The sequence below is a fragment of the Leucopleurus acutus genome (assembly GCF_964270905.1).
Source record: "Leucopleurus acutus genome assembly, chromosome: 10".
NCBI classification, from domain to species: domain Eukaryota; kingdom Metazoa; phylum Chordata; class Mammalia; order Artiodactyla; family Delphinidae; genus Leucopleurus; species Leucopleurus acutus.
Window position 1 is genome coordinate 59,131,785 of NC_139153.1, and position 22,333 is coordinate 59,154,117.

The following is a 22,333-nucleotide window of genomic DNA, read 5'->3' on the forward strand; positions in this document are numbered from 1 at the left end:
TAGTTCCTGATGCATAAACTGAAAAGGGGCAATCCCAAGGACCAAAGTAGATACTGTGTTAAAATAATTAAAAAGTGCAAAAAAATGTCAGTTTCAGACAACTGGGAAGCTATGCAATCCAACTAAAAAACTTGAGGGGCAATGTTTAGAAATAAATAATTTTCTATGTGTTCTAGCTTTGGGCTGATGGAGAATGACAGTCATAGCAGAAGACACACTTCACAGTAACAGCCAGAGATTTGGTCAAAGTCAAAGAGACGATCTCTATCCTTCATCAGTGGAAATGTATCAGTCATTTCAATAGGACCAAAGAGTGGATCTGAGTCACTGAAGATGAATGCTATCTTCAAAAAACAAGTGTCAGTCTTACCTGTTTCTCTTTTTACTAACACACACATGAATGCACACACACACCCTGGTAGAACAGTACAAAACTGAGTAATTGGTATTTTTGCCTAATGGGCAATCCAAGTAAATTCTTTTTCAGTAAAGATGTGTTTATGTGAAAACCATGAGCTGTCTAGCAGTTGAGACGAGAAATATTTGTAGAAATATCTGGGTTAACATAAATGATGTCTGAGGTCTGGTAGTGGACACTTGAGCCAGGTTAGCTCTGCACTTGTGAGTTATAGTAACAGCACATGGAAACCGTGCACTCACCTGCACAGCCTGGTCTAGAAGATGGAGGGGATGCATTCAGCCTACAAGCTTTTCTAAAGCACAGCTTTACCTCATGGTCCAAAAACTGCCTTGTTCACAAGCAAAAGTACTAGTCACTCCAAAGCACTTACTTTTTATTTTTAACATGTTGCTTTCACATTTATCCTGTTCAGCACCTGATTATAGTGGTAATGGGCTCAAGACAGTTGATTGACAGAAGAGCTATAGTAGAAAATGATAGTTTTTAACAATTACTCAATTTATACCTCTTAATTTTCACATTCAAGCAACAACCAAACTGAAGAATAAGCATGTCTACTATTTTATTAGGTACAGGGAATGTGATGAATTGCTACTTCTGACTGAACTGAGCAGCCACCATGAAAATGAAAAATTAATTCCATAATTTTCCCATGTAATATTCCTAATTTGAAAGCAGATCTTTGCAGCTTCTTATCTAAGAAAAATCCATGGACTCCTAAAGGTCTTTATGAATTATAAAAAGAGATAGATTCTCATTTTTGGCAACATTGAGGGTTGAGATAAAAATTAACAAATAGCAGATAAATTCATACATGTAAAATTTACTTTAGAGAATATCTTTATGCCAGAATTAGAAAATATATTATTGTGGATATTAGCATGAATATTTGACACTACAGGTTAAGTTAGTTCTTACTGTAAGCAAAACACTACTGTTAGTGTATAATCAAGTTTCTTATGAGCTCAGCTAGATATACTCGTTTTAAGAACTGGATCATCTTCCAGGGTTGTGGTGGTGAAATGAATGCAGAACTCTAAATACAGGTGTAACTGACTTAGAATATGTGTCGCTCTGTTCTGAAATCATATTGCTCCCAAGGCCATGGTACAAAAGAGCAACTCCCAGTCAATGACCAAATGTGGTTGAAATGCTAAAATAGGTCCATTCTTGGGAGTCACAGTTCTCCTCTGCCCGTGCCTCAAGGATTCCTAGACAGCTGGGATGAATTTCCCTTTAATACCATTGCTTCTGGGCTATGACCTCTTTCCTTTGGGTCAGATATTCTAGTGTGAAGGCTCTCCAGTCTTCCTTGGCTTCCTCATTTTATTTATTTATTTAGTTAGCTTTTTGTCACAAGATCATTTTTCCTAATGAACTCCTTACATGTTTAATCTCAACTAATCCTGATTCTGGGAGGACCCAAACTAACACACAGAATGTTGACAAAATCAAGTTCCTAAAATTACAAGCTGAGAGATTTTGTAAATCCACTGATGTTAATGCTGGTGGAACCTATTCTGTTCAACATACCTTATACTCTGATTAATTGGAGTATTTGCCATTCTCTTACTTTAAAATGGTTACATACAGATTAAACATGGAACTGATTACTGACTAGCAAAAAGGGTAGTAATCAATGTTTATTTTAAGAAAGTAAATTGTATGTTGCCCAATTTTCTAAATCACTTCACTTAATAAAAATGTATGAAAGAGTCAGACATAGAGTGAACTAACATAAGGCATGTTTTGGGCGTTGGCTGACATAGATGAATTGTGGAAAGAGAGAGAAGGCTGGTTGGTGTGTGTATGTGTGTGGTGAAGTGAGATAGAGAAAGAGAGGTTGGGCAACCACAAGCTATTCAAGAGTGCCTTAGTGGAAATTATACTGTATGACTTGGGAAGGTAGGAATAAAAGAAATTTTAAATGCAGAAATGGCTAGAAGTATAATGACACCATTAACCAAAGAAAGAAAGGAATGAAAAAAGTTTAGAGGTAGAGAATTTATATTTTGTCTTGATAATCTTAAGTTTAAAATGCCAAGGAGACATTAAAGTTTATCTTAGAAATTCAGATCTAGGTCAGGGGAGTAAATCTGAATGTCATTTGCACACACTTGTGATAAATGAAACATGGAGATTGCCTAAGAGAATAGTAACATAATGTAGTGACAAACATTTTCTAATCATACTTCATACTTCTAATGCAAATTTATATCACTGAAGAAAATCAGTTGACTTATTACAATATTATGATCATTAAATGACCAGGTCTTTAATAAACTCAAGTTTTTCTAATTAGACAACTAAAATATATATACCACTGTATTTATAGTAATGAAGCATCTAGGTGTCTCAAATAAATACAAAAGAATTTTAAATGCCCAAATGTAGAGATACTGAAACTCTAAGTATTCTCTAGACCGAATATATCCTGTGTATTATTTTTATGATATAGATATAATTTTCTAACCCCCCAAATCTTTAATTGTATATTATATGCTTATATCCAGCTCTTCATTAAGCACAGATCTAACTTTGAATTAATCTTTCATCACTAGGACATGAGTCCATCCTGTTGAACATTTAATTGTGGCATATGTTGCTGATGCTTCAGTTACATAGAATCTTAAAAATACTCATAAACAAAATATTCCAAGATTGCCTTGTAAATGTGATCTTATTAGAAATATACTACAGCCTGAGTTGGAGACTAGATGGTGGAGTAGAATGACTTGAGCTCACCTCCTCTCAAGAAAACACCAGCATCACAACTAAATGTTGAACAACCATTGACAAAGAAGACTGGAACCTACCAAAAAAAAGATATTCTACATCCAAAAGTAAAGAAGAAGCCACAATGAGATGGTAGGAGGGGCACATGTGCGATATAATCAAATCCAATATCCACTGGGTGGGTGACCCACAAACTGAAAAATAATTATATCACAGAGGTTCTCCCACAGTAGTGAGATTCTGAGCCCCACATCAGGCTCCCCAGCCTGGGGGCCTGGCATTGGGAGGAGGAACTCCCAGAGCATTTCGTTTTGAAGGCCAGCAGGGCTTGATCTCAGGAGCTCCACCGGACTTGTGGAAACAGGGACTCCACTCTTGGAGGGCCCACACAAGTTCTCATGTACACTACCCAGGAAAAAAGCAGTGAATTCATAGGAACCTGGGCCAGACCTACCTGCTGGTTTTGAAGGGTATCCTGGGGAGGTGGGGGGGGCAGGTGTGGCTCACTGTAGGAACAAGGACACTAGTGACAGAGGTGCCAGGGAGTACTAATTGGCATGAGCCCTTCTGGAGGCTACCATTTTGATGCCAAGACCTGGACTCACCCAACAGACTGTAGGCTCCAGTCCTGGGATGCCTCAGGCCAAACAACCAACAGGACAGAAACACAGCCCCACCCAACATCAGACAGGCTTGTGAAAGTCTTACTGAGCCCACAGCTGCCTGTAAACACACCACTTGACACAGCCCTGCCCACCAGAGGGACAAGACCCAGCTCCACTCACCAGTGGGTAGGCACAAGTGAGTGGAGGAAGGAAGGAAGCTTTCACAAGCAGCTAGACCAGCCTCACCCACCACGGGCAGATAGCAGAAGCAAGAGAAACTAGAGCCCTGCATCCTGTGGAACAGAGACAATGAAAACAGGCAAAATGAGATGGCAGAGAAATATGTTCCAGATGAAGGAACAAAGTAAAACCCCAGAAGAACAACTAAATGAAATGGAGATAGGCAATTACCTGAAAAATAATTCAGAGTAATGAAAGCAAACATGATCCAAGATCTTGGAAAAAGAATGGTGGCACAGACTGAGAAGATGAAGAAATGTTTAAAAAAGACCTAGAGGGTATAAAGAACAAACAGTGTTGAAGAATACAATAACTGGGACTTCCCTGGTGGTGCAGTGGTTAAGTATCTGCCTGTAAATGCAGAGGACATGGGTTCAAGCCCTGGTCCAGGAAGATCCCACATGCCATGGAGCAACTAAACATGTGTGCCACAACTACTGAGCCTACACTCTAGAGCCTGCATGCCACAACTACTGAAACTCGCATGCCTAGAGTCCATGCTCCACAATAAGAGAAGCCACTGCAATGAGAACCCCCGTGCCGCAATGAAGAGTAACCCCCACTTGCCGCAACTAGAGAAAGCCTGCGTGCAGCAGTGAAGACCCTATGCAGCCAAAGATAAAAAAATAAATAAACATTTTTAATAAACAATACAATAACTGAAATGAAATATACACTAGAAGGAATCACTAGCAGAATAAATGAGACAGAAGAACAGATAAGTGACTTGGAAGTTAGAATGGTGGAATTCACTGCTGCAGAACAGAATAAAGAAAAAAGAATGAAAAGAAATGGAGACAGCCTAAGAGACTTCTGGGACAACATTAAACGCAACAACACTCGCACTATTGGGGTCCCAGAAGGAGAAGAGAGAAAGGACCCGAGAAAATATTTGAAGAGATTATAGTCAAAAACTTCCCTAACATGGGAAAGGAAATAGTCAATCAAGTCCAGGAAATGCAGCAAGTCCCATACAGGATAAACCCAAAGAGGAACACACCTAAACACATTTTAATCAAATTGACAAAATTAAAGACAAAGAGCAAATATTAAAAACAACAAGGGAAAAGTAATAAATAACATACAAGGGTTATCAGCTGATTGTTCAGAAGAAACTCTGCAGGCCAGAGAGGAGTGGCATGATATATTTAAAGTGATGAAAGGGAAAAACCTACAACCAAGAATTCTCGACCCAGCAAAGGCTTTTGTTCAGATTTGATGGAGAAATCAAAAGCTTTACAACGAACAAAAGCTAAGAGAATTCAGCACCACCAAACCAGTTTTACAACAAATCCTAAAGGAAATTCTCTAAGCTAAAAAGAAAAGGCGACAACTAGAATTAAGAAAATTATGAATAGGAAAGCCCACCAGTAAAGGCAAATATAAAGTAAACGTAGGAAATCAACCATGCACAAATATGATATCAAAACAAGCAATAGTGAGAAGAGGAGAGTACAAATGCAGGATATTGGAAATCACTGGAAATTAAGAGACCAGCAACTTATAACAATTTTGTAAAGCAATCTTTTACATATACTGCTATATAAAAACCTTATGGAAACTGCAAACCAAAAAACTATAATAGATACAAACAGAAAAAAAGCAACCCAAACACAACACAAAAGATAGTCATCAAATCACAAGAGAAGAGAACAAAAGAGGAAGGAAAGAAAAAAGACCCCAAAAACAAATTCAAAACAATTAAATAAATGACAATAAGAACATACATATTGATAATTACCTTAAATGTAAATGGATTAAATGCTCCAACCAAAAGACATAGACTGGTTGAATGGATATAAATATAAGACCATGTATATGCTGTCTACAAGAGACCCACTACAGATCTAGGGACACATACAGACTGAAAGTGAGGGGATGGAAACGAGCTATTCCATGCATGTGGAAATCAAAAGAAAGCTGCAGTAACAATGTTCATATCAGACAAAATAGACTTTAAAATAAAGATGACTGTTACCAGTGACAAAAAAGGATGCTAAATAAAGATCAAGGGATCAATCCAAGAAGAAGACATAACAAGTGTAAATATATTTGCACCCAGCATAGGAACACCTCAATATATAAGGCGAATGCTAACAGCCATAAAAGGAGAAATTGACAATAACACAATAATAGTGGGGGACTTTAACACCCCACTTACATCAAAGGACAGATCATCCAGACAGAAAATCAATAAGGAAACAGAGGTTTTACATGACACATTAGACCAGATGTACTTAATTGTTATTTATAGAACATTCATCCAAAATCAGCAGAATATGCATTCTTATCGAGTGCTCATGGAACATTCTCCAGGATAGATCACGTGCTGGGTCACAAAGCAAGCCTTTTAAAATTTAAGACAACTGAAATCATATCAAGCATCTTTTCTGACAACAACACTGTGATTTTAGAAAGCAACTACAGGAATTAAACTTTATGAAACACAAACACGTGGAGGCTAAACAATATGCTACTAAATAGCCAACGGATCATGTAAGAAATCAACGAGGAAATTTAAAAATACCTAGAGACAAGTGATAACAAAAACAAGATGATACGAAACCTATGAGACACAGCAAAAGCAGTTCTAAGAGGGAAGTTTATAGCAATACAAGCTTACCTTAGGAAACAAGATAAATTTCAAATAAATAACCTAACATTACCTCTAAAGCAACTAGAGAAAGAAGATAAAACAAAACCCACAGTTAGTAGAAGGAAAGAAATAGTAAAGATCTGATCAGATATAAAAGAAGTAGAGATGAAGAAAACAGTAGAAAAGATCAATGAAATTAAAAGTGGGTTCTTTGAAAAGATAAACAAAATTGATAAACCTTCAGCCAAAGCCATCACGAAAAAAAGGGAGAGGGCTAAAATCAATGAAATTAGAAATAAAACCAATCCAAAAATGAGCAGAAGACCTAAATAGACATTTCCCCAAAGAAGACACACAGATGGCCAAGAAACACATGAAAAGCTGCTCAACATTACTAATTATTAGAGAGATGCAAATCAAAACTACAATGAGGCATCACCTCACACCAGTTAGAATAGGCATCATAAGAAAATCTACAAACAACAAATGCTGGAGAGGGTGTGGAGAAAAGGGAACCCTCTTGCACTGTTGGTGGGAATGTAAATTGATACAGCCACTATGGAGAACAGTATGGAGGTTCCTTAAAAAACTAAAAATAGAATTACCATATGATCCAGCAATCCCACTATTAGGCATATATCCAGAGAAAACCATAATTCAAAAAGACACATACACCCCAATGTTCATTGCAGCACTGTTTACAATAGCCAGGTCATGGAAGCAACCTAAATGCCCATCAACAGATGAATGGATAAAGAAGTTGTGGTACATACATACAATGGAATATTACTCAGCCATAAAAAGGAACGAAATTGAGTCATTTGTTGAGATGTGAATGGATCTAGAGACTGTCATACAGAGTGAAGTAAGTCAGAAAGAGAAAAACAAATATCGTATATTAACGCATGTATGTGGAACCTAGAAAAATGGTACAGATGAACCAGTTTGCAGGGCAGAAGTTGAGACACAGATGTAGAGAACAAAGGTATGGACACCACAGGGGGAAAACCACGGTGCGGTGAGGATGGTGGTGTGCTGAATTGGGGGTCAGGATTGACATGTATATACTGATGTGTATAAAATTGATGACTAAGAAGAACCTGCAGTATAAAAATGCAAACAAACAAACAAACTAATACTAAACTTTCTTTGGGTTATTTGTATGGAAATATGTTAATATAAATGTTTCAGACATTACATGAAATTTCTAAAAATATTATATATTCTGGTATAATGTTATAAGTCATAATTCTAGTTATTACTTTAAAATGTATATCTCAGAAATAACTAAATTTCCTTGTCAATTGCATTATTATGAACATTCATCAGATCTTTAACCGTGGTCATTTTTAAGTCTTTTGTCATTTACAGACAGTTCTGGGTGTACTCTGATGCTTTTGCAAAAATGTTCCTATGAAAGGGTTTCATCTTCAAGGAATTCATGGAAAAGACTCTGACAAGTACAGGTTTCTGGTAACAGCCTGTTGAACTGAATGAATAAACATTTTCAGAACTCTAATGGAAAACTGATGAATTTATATGAGTGCTAACAAAAGATCAAGTTGAAAAAAAAATTAATTACATGGGACTGAGTGAACTGATGAGGATAATTATAATTTTTGTGACTTTCTGTTTGAATAAAAAAATCCTGCAAGGGTTCAGAGGCAAAAAATATACAAATCAATTTTCACTGCAAAGTAAAGGAGCTGTTACAGTGGAGGACTAGTGGACTGAATGTCAATATTATGACATAGTATGAGTGTGTTTCGTGTTTGGTAATTGCAATCATTGTTGCTTTTGTTGTGTTCATCCACTTACAATGCTTGATGTCAGTTTATTTATCCCTTGTAAAAATAAAATACAGTGTTTGTATGTGAAAAAATAAAAAAATAATTGATTCCAAAAAAGTTGCACTTTGTACAACTACCGAATTTCAGACAACAAGCTAGAATCCATCTTCTAACTCAGATAAAAGTTCTGGATATATATATATATATATATATATATATATATATATATATATATATATAAACATATATATGAACATATTTATATATATAAAAATAGGAGGTTGAGGGAGTATCTAACAATATTTACAAAAACAAATCTATCCTGTAACTGGATTTGCTTCAAAATAATGTGAAGGAAAAAGGATATAGATGAAAACAAGAGTGGCCAAATAGCTGGAAGATACTATGACCAGGTGATAAATACAATGCGGTAAATTTTTTTATACGCTCTTATTTTGATGTATGTTTGAAGTATCCCATAATAAAAATTTAAAAACAAACAAAAAAGAAGTTACAACTGACACCACAGAAATACGAAGGATCATGAGACTACTGCAAACAACTGTATGTCAATAAAATGGACAACCTAGAAGAAATGGACCAATTCTTAGAAAGTTACAATTTCCCAAGACTGAACTAGGAATAAATAGATAATGTGAACAGATGAATCACCAGTACTGAAATTGAAACTTTGATTTAAAATCTCCCAACAAGCAAAAGTCCAGGACCAGGTGGCTTCACAGGCGAATTCTATCAAACATTTAGAGAAGAGTTAACATCTATCCTTCTGTAACTGTTCCAAAAAATTACAGAGGAAGAAACACTCTCAAACTCATTCTATGAGGCCACAATCAACCTGATACCAAAACCATATAAAGGAACCACAAAAAAGAAATTCACAGGCCAATAGCAAAAATCCTCAACAAAATACTAGCAAACCAAATCTAACAATTCATTAAAAAGATGATACACCATGATCAAGAAGGATTTATCTCAGGGATGCAAGGATTTTTCAATAACCAAAAATCAATCAGTGTGATACACCACATCAACAAACTGAAAAATAAAAAAACATAAGATCATCGCAATAGAGGCACAAAAGGCTTTTGATAAAATTCAACACCCATCTATAATAAAAACTCCAGAAAGAAGACATAAGGTTATCCTACATCAACATAATAAAGGCCATATATGACAAACGTACAGCTAACATCATACTCAGTGGTGGAAACCTGGAAGCATTTCCTCTAAGATCAAGTACAAGACAAGGATGTCCACTCTTACTACTTTTATTCAACATAGTTTTGGAAGTCCTAGCCCTGCCAATCAGAGAAGAAAAAGAAATAAAGGGAATCCATATTGGAAAAGAAGAAGTAAAACTCACTGTTTGCAGATGACACGATACAATACATAGAAAATCCTAAAGATACCACCAGAAAATGAAAGCTCATCAATGAACTTGGTAAAGTTGCAGGATACAAAATTAATACACAGAAATCTGTTGCATTTCTATACACTAACAATGAAAGACCAGAAAGAGAAATTAATGAAACAATCCCATTCATCATTGAATCAAAAAGAATAAAATACCTAGGACTAAAATTACCTAAGGAGGCAAAAGACCTTTATTCTGAAAACTATAAGATACTAATGAAAGAAATCAAAGATGACAGAAACAGGTGGAAAGATATACGATATTCTTGGATTGGAAGAATCAATATTGTCCAAATGACCATACTACCTAAGGCAGTCTACATATTCAATGCAATCCCCATCAAATTACCAATGGCAATTTTGTTGATTTAGAAAAAAAATCTTAAAATTTGTATGGAAACTCAAAAGAGCCTGAATAGCCAAAGCAATCTTGAGAAAGAAAAACAGAGATGGAGGAATCAGGCTCCCTGACTTCAGATATAATACAAAGGTACAGTCATCAAAAGAGTACGGGTCAAGATGGTAGAGTGGAGGAGGCGGAGCTTTTGTCTCCCCTCCACTAGGGCACCTACCAGATGCTGGTGGGGAACCTTGATACCCAAGGAGACAGGAGGAACCCCAGAGCAACTGGGTAGGACATGGGGGGTAGTTAGGGGAGAGGAGAAGTGGACGCCAGATGGGACCAGTGCCTCTGAGGGATGGCTGGGAAAGGGGATGTGTTCCCATGCCTAGAGGGACACCCTGGTGCTCAGAGGATTGGGGGGAGAACAGCTAGCACTTCCCCTGCCCAATCAGGCCCCAGGAAGCCTGCTGGAATACAAGGCCAGATTCTCCACCTTCCGGGACCCCCTCTAGCCACATTTGTCCTAGGGGCATAGGAGGGGGGAAGAAGAGGAGAGGTGGATTGGGAGGGGCCCTCTGGGATTGGAGGATCAGGGAGAACACACCTAGCATTTCCCCTGCCCACTTGGGTCCTGGGGATCTTGCTGGGCTCCCATGCTGGGTCCTCTGACCTCCGAGGCCCCCTCCAGCCACTTGGGACCTAGGGGCAAAGGAGGGAGGGAGGAGGGGGGAAGAGGGACAGAGGTGAATGGACAGGGACCCTCTAGGACTGGAGGATCAGGGGAAGCACAGCTGGCATTTCCCCCACCCACTTGGGCCGCAGGAAGCCTGCTGGGCTCCCAGGTTGGGTCCTCCACCCTCCAAGGCCCACTCCAGCTGCATTGGTCCTGAGGGCATGGGGGTGGGGGAGAGGAGAGGCAGATGGGGAGGGTCCCTATAGGACCAGAGGATCAGGTGGGGTAAGGCTGGCATTTCCCCCACCCACTCGGGCCCTAGGAAGCCTGCTGGGTTTCTGGGACTTGTCCTCTGCCTTTCAAGGCCAGAGGCACCCTGAGCCACTCTGGCCATGCTGAGCCTAAGCCTTGCACCCCACCCTCCCAAGGGCCTTTTCCGTCCACATGGGTCCTAAGCCTAGACCCTACCCACCACTTAAACCCCACCCTGCCTAAGCCCCACTCCCTACAGCCAAGGCCTTTTCCAGCTTTTTTTTTTTCTCACTTTTGCCACTGTGGTTCTGTTTTAATTTCCAATTCTTCCAGTTGTTGTTTCATCTTTATTTTTATTTTTTCTAACATAGCTCTTAGTTTTCTAATCTTATTTTATTTTTTACTCTTTGTTATTGTTCTGCTCCTTTTTTTCTTTTTTATTTTTTTTACTGCCACTGCGTGTGGCTTGCAGGATCTTGGTTTGCAAGCCAGGGGTTGCGCCAGAGCTCCTGTGGTGGGAATTCTGAGTCTGAAGCACTGGATTAACAGAGAAACTCAGACCCAGGGAATATTCATTGGAGTGAGGTCTCCTGGAGGTCCTCACCTCAACATCAAGACCCAGCTCTACACAACAGCCTACAAACTCCGGTGCTGGAAGCTTCAGGCCAAACAACTAATAAGACAGGAACACAACCTCACCATCAAAAAAAAAAAAAAAAAAAAAAAGAGATGATAGAAAATATGTTACAGATAAAGGAGCAAGGAGAAAACCTACAAGACCAAATAAATGAAGAGGAAATAGGCAACCTATCTGAAAAAGAATTCAGAGTAATGACAGTAAAGATGATCCAGAATCTCAGAAATAGAATAGAGGCATGGATTAAGAAAACACAAGAAATGTTTAACAAAGATCTAGAAGACCTAAAGAACAAACAAACAGAGATGAACAACACAGTAACTGAAATGAAGAATACACTGGAAGAAATCGATAAGAGAATAACTGAGGCAGAAGAATGAATAAGTTAGCTGGAAGACAAAATGGTGGAAATACCTGCCAAGGAGCATAATTAAAAAAAAAAAGAAAAGTGTTGAAGACAATCTCAGAGACCTCTGGGACAACACTAAATGCACCAACATTCAAAGTACAGGGGTCTCAGAAGAAGAACAGAAAAAGAAATGTTCTGAAAAAATATTTGAAGAGATTATAGTTGAAAACTTTCTTAACATGGGAAAGGAAATAGCCACCCAAGTCCAGGAAGTGCAGAGTCCCCAGAATATACCCTAGGACAAACACACCAAGACACATATTAATCAAACTAACAAAAATTAAGTTTAAAGAAAAAATATTAAAAGCAGCAAGGGAAAAGCAAAAAATAACATACAAAAGAATCTCTAAAAGGTTATCAGCTGATTTTTCAGAAGAAACTGCAGGCCAGTAGGGAGCAGCAGGATATATAATAAGTGATGAAAGAGAAAAACCTACAACCAAGATTACTCTACCCAGCAAGGATCTAATTCAGATTCAACAGAGAAATCAAAAGCTTTAGAGACAAGCAAAAGCTAAGAGAATTCAGCACCACCAAACCAGCTTTACAACAAATGCTGAAGGAACTTCTCTAGGCTGGAGACACAAGAGAAGGAAAAGACCAATGAAAACAAACCCCAAAAAATTAAGAAAATGTTAATAGGAACATACATATCAATAATTACCTTAAATGTAAATGGATTAAATGCTCCAACCCAAAGAACAGACTGGCTGAATGGGTACAAAAACAAGACTCATATACATGTTGTCCACAAGAGAACCACTTCAGACTTAGGGACACATACAGACTGAAAGTGAAGGGATAGAAAAAGATATTCCATGCAAAAGGAAATCAAAAGAAAGCTGGAGTAGCAATACTCATATCAGATAAAATAAACTTTGAAATAAAGAATGTTACAAGAGATAAGGAAGGACACTACATAATGATCCAGGGATCAACCTGAGAAGAAGATATAACAATTGTAAATATTTATGCACCCAGCATAGGAGCATCTCAATACATGAGGCAAATGCTAGCAACCATGAAAGGGGAAATCAACAGTATCACAATAATAGTAGGGAACTTTAACACCCCACTTACACTAGTGGGCAGATCATCCAAACAGAAAATAAATAGGAAACAATAAGCTTTAAATGGCACAATAGAGCAAACAGATTTAATTGATATTTATAGGGCATTCCACTTAAAAGTGGTGGAATACACTTTCTTCTCAAGTGTACATGGAACATTCTCCAGGATAGATCACATCTTGGGTCACAAATTAAGCCTCATAAAATTTAAGAAAATTGAATTTTATCAAGTAGGTTTTCTGACCACAACGCTATGAGATTAAAAATGAATAACAGGAAAAAAACTGTAAAAACGCAAATACATGGAGACTAAACAGTGTGCTACTAAATAACCAAGAGACCTCTTAAGATATCTAAGAAGAAATTTTAAAAATACATGGAAACACTTGACAATGAAAACCCAATGATCAAAAACATATGGGGGCTTCCCTTGCGGCGCAGTGGTTGAGAGTCTGCCTGCCGATGCAGGGGACACGGGTTCGTGCCCCAGTCCAGAAGGATCCCACATGCCGTGGAGCGGTTGGGCCCATGAGACATGGCCGCTGGGCCTGTGCATCCGGAGCCTGTGCTTCGCGGTGGGAGAGGCCACAACAGTGAGAGGCCCACGTACTGCAAAAAACAAAGCAAAACAAACAAAACAAAACAAAAAAACATATGGGACGCAGCAAAAGCAGTTCTAAGAGGGAAGTTTATAGCAATTCAATCTCACCTCAAGAAACAAGAAAAATCTCAAATAAACAATCTAAATTTATGCCCAAAGCAACTAGAGAAAGAAGAACAAAGAAAACCGAAACTCAGTAGAAGGAAAGGAATCATAAAGATCAGAGCAGACAGAGCAGAAGTAAATGAAATAGAAACAAAGGAAACAATAGCAAAGATCAATAAAACTAAAAGTTGTTTCTTTAGAAGATAAACAAAATTGAGAAACATTTAGCCAGACTCATCAAGAAAAAAAGGGAGAGGACGCATATCAATCAAATTAGAAATGAAAAAGGAGAAATCACAGCTCACACTGCAGAAATACAAGGGATTATAAGAGACTAGTACAAACAACCAAATGCCAATAAAATGGACAACCACGAGGAAATGGACAAATTCTTGGAAAGGTACAATTTTCCAAGACTGAAACTGGAAGAATTAGAAAATATAAACAGACCTATCACGATAATGAAATGGAAACTAATTAAAAATCTTCCAACAAACCAAAGTCCAGGATGAGATGGCTTCACAGGTGAATTCTATCAAACATTTAGAGAAGAGCTAACATCTATCCTTCTCAAACTCTTCCAAAAAATTGCAGAGGGAGGAACACTCCCAAATCTGTTTTATGAAGCCACCATCACCCTGATACCAAAACCAGACACAGACACTGCCAAAAAAGAAAATTACAGACCAATATCATTGATGAACATAGATGTGAAAATTCTCAACACAATACTAGCAAACAAAGTTCAATAACACATTAAAAGGATCATACACCATGATCAAATGGGATTTATACCAGGAATGCAAGGAATCTTCATTATACACAAATCAATTAATGTGATACACCATATTAACAACTTAAGCAATGAAAACCATATGATCATCTCAATAGATGCAGAAAAAGCTTTTTACAAAATTCAACAGCCATTTAATAAAAACACTCCAGAAAATGTGCAGAGAGGGAACCTGTGCCCATATATGACAAAGCTACAGCAAATATCTTTCTCAACAGTGAAAAACTGAAAGCATTTCCACTAAGATAAGTAAGAAGAGAAGGCTGTCCACTCTCACCACTCTTCTTCAACATAGGTTTGGAAGTCCTAGCCATGGCAATCAGAGAAGAAAAAGAAATAAAAGGAATACAAATTAGAAAAGAAGTAAAATTGTCACTGTTTGCAGATGACATGATACTATACATAGAAAATCCTAGGACTTCCCTGGTGGTGCAGTGGTTAAGAATCCACTTGCCAATGCAGAGGACACAGGTTTGATCCCTGTTTGGGGAAGTTCCCACATGCTGCAGAGCAACAAAGCCTGTGCATCACAACTACTGAGCCCACCTGCCACAACTACTAAAGCCCATGAACCTAGAGCCTGTGCTCCACAAGAGAAGCCACTGCAATGAGAAGCCCCTGGACTGCAATGAAGAGTAGCATTATTTACAATAGCCAGGACGTGAAAACAACTAAATGTCCAAGGAGAGATGAATGTATAAAGAAGATGTGGTATATATAACCAATGGAATATTACTCAGCCATAAAAAGGAACTAAACTGGGTCATTTGTAGAGATGAGGATGGACCTAGAGTCTGTCATACAGAGTGAAGTAAGCCAGAAAGAGAAAAACAAATATATTAATGCATATATGTGGAAACTAGAAAAATAGTACAGATGAACTTATTTGCTGGGCAGAAATACAGACGTAGATGTAGAGAATGGATATGTAGACACAGAGAGTGAAAGGGAGGGTGGGATGAACTGAGATATTAGGTTTGACATAAATACACTACAATGTGTAAAATAGATAGCTAGTGGGAACCTGCTGTATAGCACAGGGAGCTCTGTGCTCTGTGACGACATAGATGGGTGGGATGGGGTGGTGGGAGGGAGGTCCAAGAGGGAAGGGATATAGATATACATATAGCTGATTCACTTCATTGTACAGAAGAAACTAACACAACATTGTAAAGCAATTATACACCATTATTTTTTTTTTCAACTCTACAAACAAGAACTGCTGGAGAGGGTGTGGAAAAAAGGGAATCCTCCTACACTGTTGGTGGTAATATAAATTGGTACATCCACTATGGAGAACAGTATGGTGGTTCCTTAAAAAACTAAAACTAGAGCTACCATATGATCCAGCAATTCCACTCCTGAGTATATATCTGGAGAAAACCATACTTTGAAAAGATACATGCACCTTGATGTTCATTGCAGCACTTGTTACAATAGCCAAGACATGGAAGCAACCTAAATGTCTGTCGGCAGATGAATGGATAAAAATGATGTGGTACATATATACAATGGAATATTACTCAGCCATAAAAAGAATGAAATAATGTCATTTGCAACAACATGAATGGACCTAGAGATTATCATACTAAGTGAACTAAGTCAGACAGAGAAAGACAAATATCATATGATATCCCTTATATGTGGAATCTAAAAAAATGGCACAGATGAATTATTTATGAAACAGATGAGACTCACAGACACAGAACACAAACTTATGGTTACCAAAGGGGAAAGATGGTGGGGGAGGGATAAATTAGGAGTTTGGGGTTAACATATACATACTACTATACATAAAATTGATAATCAACAAGGACCTGCTTTATAGCATAGGGAATTCTATTCAATATTCTTTAATAACCTAAACGGGAAAAGAACCTGAAAAAGAACAGATACACATATATGTATAACTGAATCACATTTCTGTATACCTGAAATGAACACAACATTGTGAATCAACTATACTTCAATATAAAATAAAACTTGAAAATAAATATATACTACATATTAGTTGACTTGAGTACTACTGAGTTCTAAGATTTTGGAGTCATAAAATAATTATGCATATGAATGGGTAGTTATAGTTTTATAGCACTTATAATTTTTATGCTTAATTTACTAAAACAGATATTCACTGAGAAGTAAAAATATAAGTTCAGAAGTAGTAATAATAATCATCTGTATTTTCCTGATACTATTTTATTATTATTTTATTTACCACTTTAATGTTAAAAGACCCTTGAGGGATAAAGAGATGCAGATAGGGAAATAATCACATAAGCTTGTGAAAACTTTCATAAGGGACAAAGACAGGTAAAGTTATAACAATTCAGGGTGAATATATGTGAAAAAATTAAATTCCAGTCATTTAAAATAAATAAATAATAAAAGACAACTTAATATACATGTTTAATTTGTATGCAAAACTGGATTATTCCAAAGTTTTTATAATAAGGCCAATCCATAGTATGAAGACAACGTTCTTGTCAAAAAAATAAGTTATACTTACGCATAAATTTTAATATTATTTTAGATAGGATTTGAAATTTTTGGGATTCTGCACTTCAAATAATAAAGAATGCTTTACTACTTTGGGGTATACTTGCAGTGAATAAGACATACACACACTAATTTACTCCTTACATTGCAAGTTGAATTATAAATTTATGTTAGAATTGCTGATTGGTTTGATCTGCAGGTTTGGCTTCAGATAGAAGGATTCAAATAATTAACAGTGAATCTGATAGGAGTTTATCAATGCTTAAATAATACATGTACATCAAAGACCTTTTAAGAATTAATTGAAATTTTAATTTTATATTTCCTGTGATGTCCAAAAATTGTCTTTTTTGCTACCAAAATCAGTTTTTAAAATTTGCTATCTTGAAATAACAACAAAGATATTCACAGCACTGGGCTTCCCTGGTTGTGCAGTGGTTGAGAGTCTGCCTGCCAATGCAGGGGACCGGGGTTCATGTCCCGGTCCAGGAGGATCCCACATGTTGCGGAGCGGCTGGGCCCGTGAGCCATGGCCGCTGGGCCTGCGCGTCCAGGGCCTGTGCTCTGCAACGGGAGAGGCCACAGCAGTGGGAGGCCCGTGTACCGCAAAAAAAAAAAAAAAAAAAAACATATTCACAGCACTGTTATATGTTCCTTTTTCTCAGGGTGATGCAAACTGTCCCTATGAAACAATTTCCATGAAATTCATGACCTGGACAAAAAGACCTGGGACTTCCTCAGCCCCTACAAATAGTTAGGTTAGGACACTTTGACCAGCTTAATAAACAAGAAAGTATGGGAGGTAATGGGTCTTGTGCCAATATCAAATCTGTAGCGAGTTGGAAAGGGTAGGAAGCTATTTCAGAAAACAACTACTGCTGTGCTAGGCACACTATTATTTAGCAAAACATCTTAGGCTATTAGATAACAGCTTTTAGCAAACACAAGGTGAGTTTTAACCAGCCCAGGGTAGGGATCAGAAAAATTCATTAAGAAAATGTGGTCAGAGAACAGTTAATTAATATTTACTAAAAATCTGCTCAATGTATTACTCTGCATAAGGTCTCTATAAAGGCTTTATAAAGCATATTTATCAAAGGGGATTGAATATCACAAAGTAAAAATGTTGTGGACTTGAACTACTGGTGATGGTGATTTGTTACTCCAAACTGTTTTCTCTTCTTTAACCATTATTAAAGTCATACTGCACACTATGTAAAAATCACCAAAGAATAAGATAGCAACTATATAGATTTTATGTAGATATTCTGCAGGATTATTGGGAGGGTGTATATTCTACCTTGTTCTATTTTACCTTAGTAAACATTAGCCACTGATATATGAGGTCTAGGAACCAAGACCTTTTGAATGAGCATGAAAGACTCATGTGTTTAGTCTTATGCCTTTGCCAATCCTAGCTTATAAAGTCAGCCACGACCTCAGGTTAGATTTAGGGTGTTAGATAAATATTTATATAAAACTAAATGAGAGACTTCAGTTGTTATTCTAAAAATACCAAGTTCCATTTGTTTAGGTAGAGTCAAAGTGACTAAATTTTCTTCAGGAAATTTTCTTGGCAACTTACTGTGCACATGATATAGGAGCTCTATCTGCATTCTAAGTTGAAATAGGCATTACAGTAAGTCCCCTACATATGAACATTCAAGTTGTGAACCTTCAAAGATTCGAATGAACGTTCGCATGTCCGATCACGTAAGTTAGGTCATGTGTCTGGCGTACATTGTCACGGGTATGCATCCTCTACAAGTGGTGTGCTTTTGTGTACTTTACTGTACGGTACTGTACAGAGTTCAGTAGTACAGTATCTTTATTTCAAGACCAGAATGTCTGGAAGCAAGCGTAAAAACAGCAGTGATGTAGCTGGTACTGCTAAGAAGCGCCAAGTGATAATGATGGAAACAAAAGTTAAAATAATTGAGAGAGTGGAGTGAGGTGAAAAGTAAGTGTCGCTTCTTCTCATAACATGAATCATTCAACCATCAGCATAATTATAAAGAAGAAGAACAACATCATGGAACATGTGAAATCTGCTGTGCCGACGATGTCGACAATAATATTGAAGAAGTGTGGGAAAATGTTGAAGGAGATGGAGAAATTTCTCAGTGTGTGGATGCAGGATCAGGATCAGTGTCCAATCATGCTCAGCTTAATGATGATTCAAGAGAAGTCTGAAAGCCTTTATGAAGACTTGAAGAAGAAACATGGCAAAGAATCAGAGGTGCATCTTTTAATGCCAGTCATGGCTGGTTTCATTGGTTCAAGGCTAGAACCAACCTTCACAATGTAAAAGTAAGTGGCAAGGCAGGCAGCATGTGCATATATGGTAGATGCCCAGGAATTTCCTGAAATGCTTTGAGAAATTATTGATGTAGGTGCATACATTGATGTAGGATGACACATGACTGTACTGGAAGAGGATGCCAGATGAAAGTTATATCTGTTAAGGAAGAAAAGTTGACGCCAGGCTACAAAGCAGCAAAGAATAGGCTAACTCTGTTGTTTGGTGGCAATGTTTCTGGCGATATGAAGCTGAAGCATCTTTTAGTTTACCATTCAGAGAACCCAAGAGCCCTTAAAAACATACCCAGTGGCTCTCTTCCTGTTGTGTGGAAGAGTAACCCCAAAGCCTGTGTTACACAGGCCATTTTCCAGGACTGGTTTTTCCACCAATTTATCCTGGAGGTAAAGAAATATTGCTTGGAGAATGATGTCCCATTCAACATCCTTTTGCTGCTTGACAGTTCTCCGGCTCCCCCCCCCACCCCACCCTCCATTCACGGATGACTTTCATTCCAACGTCAAAGTAGTGCATCTGCCACCTAATATTACATCGCTCATCCAACTATGGACCAGGGAGTTAGAGCGACTTTCAAGAAATATTATTTACATCACACTTTTTGTCAGGCAGTAAAGATGAGTGATGAATCAGGAACAACCTTGCAACTATTTTGGAAGGACTATAACATCTACAAGGCCATAAAAAAAATTGACTTTGCTTGGCGTGAGGTTACAGTCATCAACATGAATGGGGTTTGGAAGAATATTTGACCACAGTTTGTTTATGATTATCGTGGATTTGAGAAGGTGGATAAGGATTCCAAAGAGGTCTTCAGCAATTCATTGACCCTCAGTGAGAAGCTGGAGCTAGATCTGCAAGAGGATGACTTCACTGAACTCCTTGCTGTGCAACATGAGGAGGTTACTAATGAAGACCTGATGGAATTGGAGGTTGACAGAAAGGATGAAGAGAGACAACAGGTAGAAGAAGTAACCAAAGAACTGAAGAGATTCACAACACGGGAAATGGCAAGGGGATTTTCTTTATTTGAGGAGGCACTGTTAGTTTTTGAGGCACAGGACCTGAACATAGAATGATACACGAAATTTGCAGCAGCCATTCAGAACACAATCCAGTGCTACAGTGTCATCTATGAGGAGGAAAAAAGAGCTACTACCCAGTGATAGCTACTACTATCATTTTTTCAAGAGGGCAGATAGAATTGAATCCAGCAAGGAACCAGAACCTGTGCCATGAACATCAGCCATGAGTGAAATTGCAGCTTGCCCTCCATCTCCTATTACCGATGATCCTTCAGTTCTACCATCTCCCATCTCCTCTCCCTCTTCCGTTTGGTAACTCTTCTTGCCTGTTCATTGGATACCAGCCCCCGTATGCCAGCTATTGTACTATCTACTGAACTTTTCAAGGTACTATACTGTAAGATTGAAAATGTTTTATTTTATGTTTGTTTGTTTATGTATTATTTGTGTGAAAGGTATTATAAACCTGTCACAGTACAGTACTATAAGCTGACTGTGTTAGCTGGGTACCTAGGTTAAATTTATTGGACTTATAAACAAATTGGACTTACACTCTCAGAGTGGAACTGGTTCATATGTAGGGGACTTACTGTAATTTAATACTTTGGCATATAATATATACCTTAATTTACAAGTATGAAAAATGAACTCTTGGTTAACATAGAACTGATGATAGTTATTGGTACTGATACATTGACCTAAGGGGCCCAAATTCTTAACAAAGAAATCATCATGATAAGGATATGTTTAAAGGAGAGTGCAAATTCTGCGTATGAATAAGGTTGATAGAACATGGACTACATGGCTGATTTTTATCAATAATCTTGCAATTCCAGTCCTTCCCTGGACATGAAAAATTTATATATTCAAGATAGTAAAGCATCTAACCAGCTGGAGTTTTAAAAGTGCCTAAAGAAGTTTTCTTAAAATAAATCATCCATTTATTTATTAAATGTATTTTTTTTATTTATTTATTTTTTGCCACAGAAACATCTTTATTGAAGAGAGTAGGGGTCATGCTGAGTTTGGAGACATGCAGTGAGGGACATTCGTGAGCTGTCCTTGGTTTCAGGGTCTGCCCTTGACCCCCTAGGTCTTCAGGATCTCCATCAGGCTCTTAGTCTGGCCAGGGTGCTGTGAAGTCCTTCAGTGCCAGTAACTTAGGTTTGGTGTTTTGGAACTGTGACAAGAATGTACATTGAAATGGGGGGTCCAGGATTTGGGATCCCCTCAAGGCCTTGGTGCCCCTCATGTATTAGAGATGTAGACTTGAAGATCGGGGGCATTGCGGCTGGGGCTCTTGGAATTTTGGTGTCTAAAGATCCATGGACTCAGGGCATTGAAGTCCTCTGGTTTCCAGAGATGAGAATTCCTGTTTGTTGTCCCCTAGTGCCTACGAATAGGGCTTGAGGTGCCCCGGGAGCCCGGGATGCATATCTGGACCACAGTCTCCTCCATCCCAGGCACAAGGACCTCCATGACTGGGGTTTCCTAGAGGCTTGGATTTTTAAAATTTGGGATTCCTGGGGGATTTGGTGTTTCCATGATTTGGGGGTCCTGGGAGTTAGGGTTTTGGAGCCTCCTAGGGGTTGTGGGACTTGGGGACCCAGGAAAGTCTGGAACATGTACTCTGGGGTTTGGGATCCTCAGAGTCCCAGAATGGGGCCTTCAAATTTTGGGGTTCCCCAAAGGGGGAAATAATTACTTAAAAAATAGAGAATTTTCTGGGAGCCTGGCCAGCACAGGTGCTGTGGGCTGAATGGGGTGGGCTTCATACAAGGTACTGG

The 22,333-nt window shown here is 38.1% G+C and overlaps 1 protein-coding gene across 1 annotated transcript in view; it reads right to left on the reverse strand.

Annotated features, from left to right (window-relative positions):
- Positions 1-22,333, reverse strand: part of KHDRBS2 (KH RNA binding domain containing, signal transduction associated 2) — a gene marked incomplete at both ends in the record, with an annotated part of 704,484 nt that overhangs the window by 292,152 nt on the left and 389,999 nt on the right. The window lies entirely within an intron of this gene.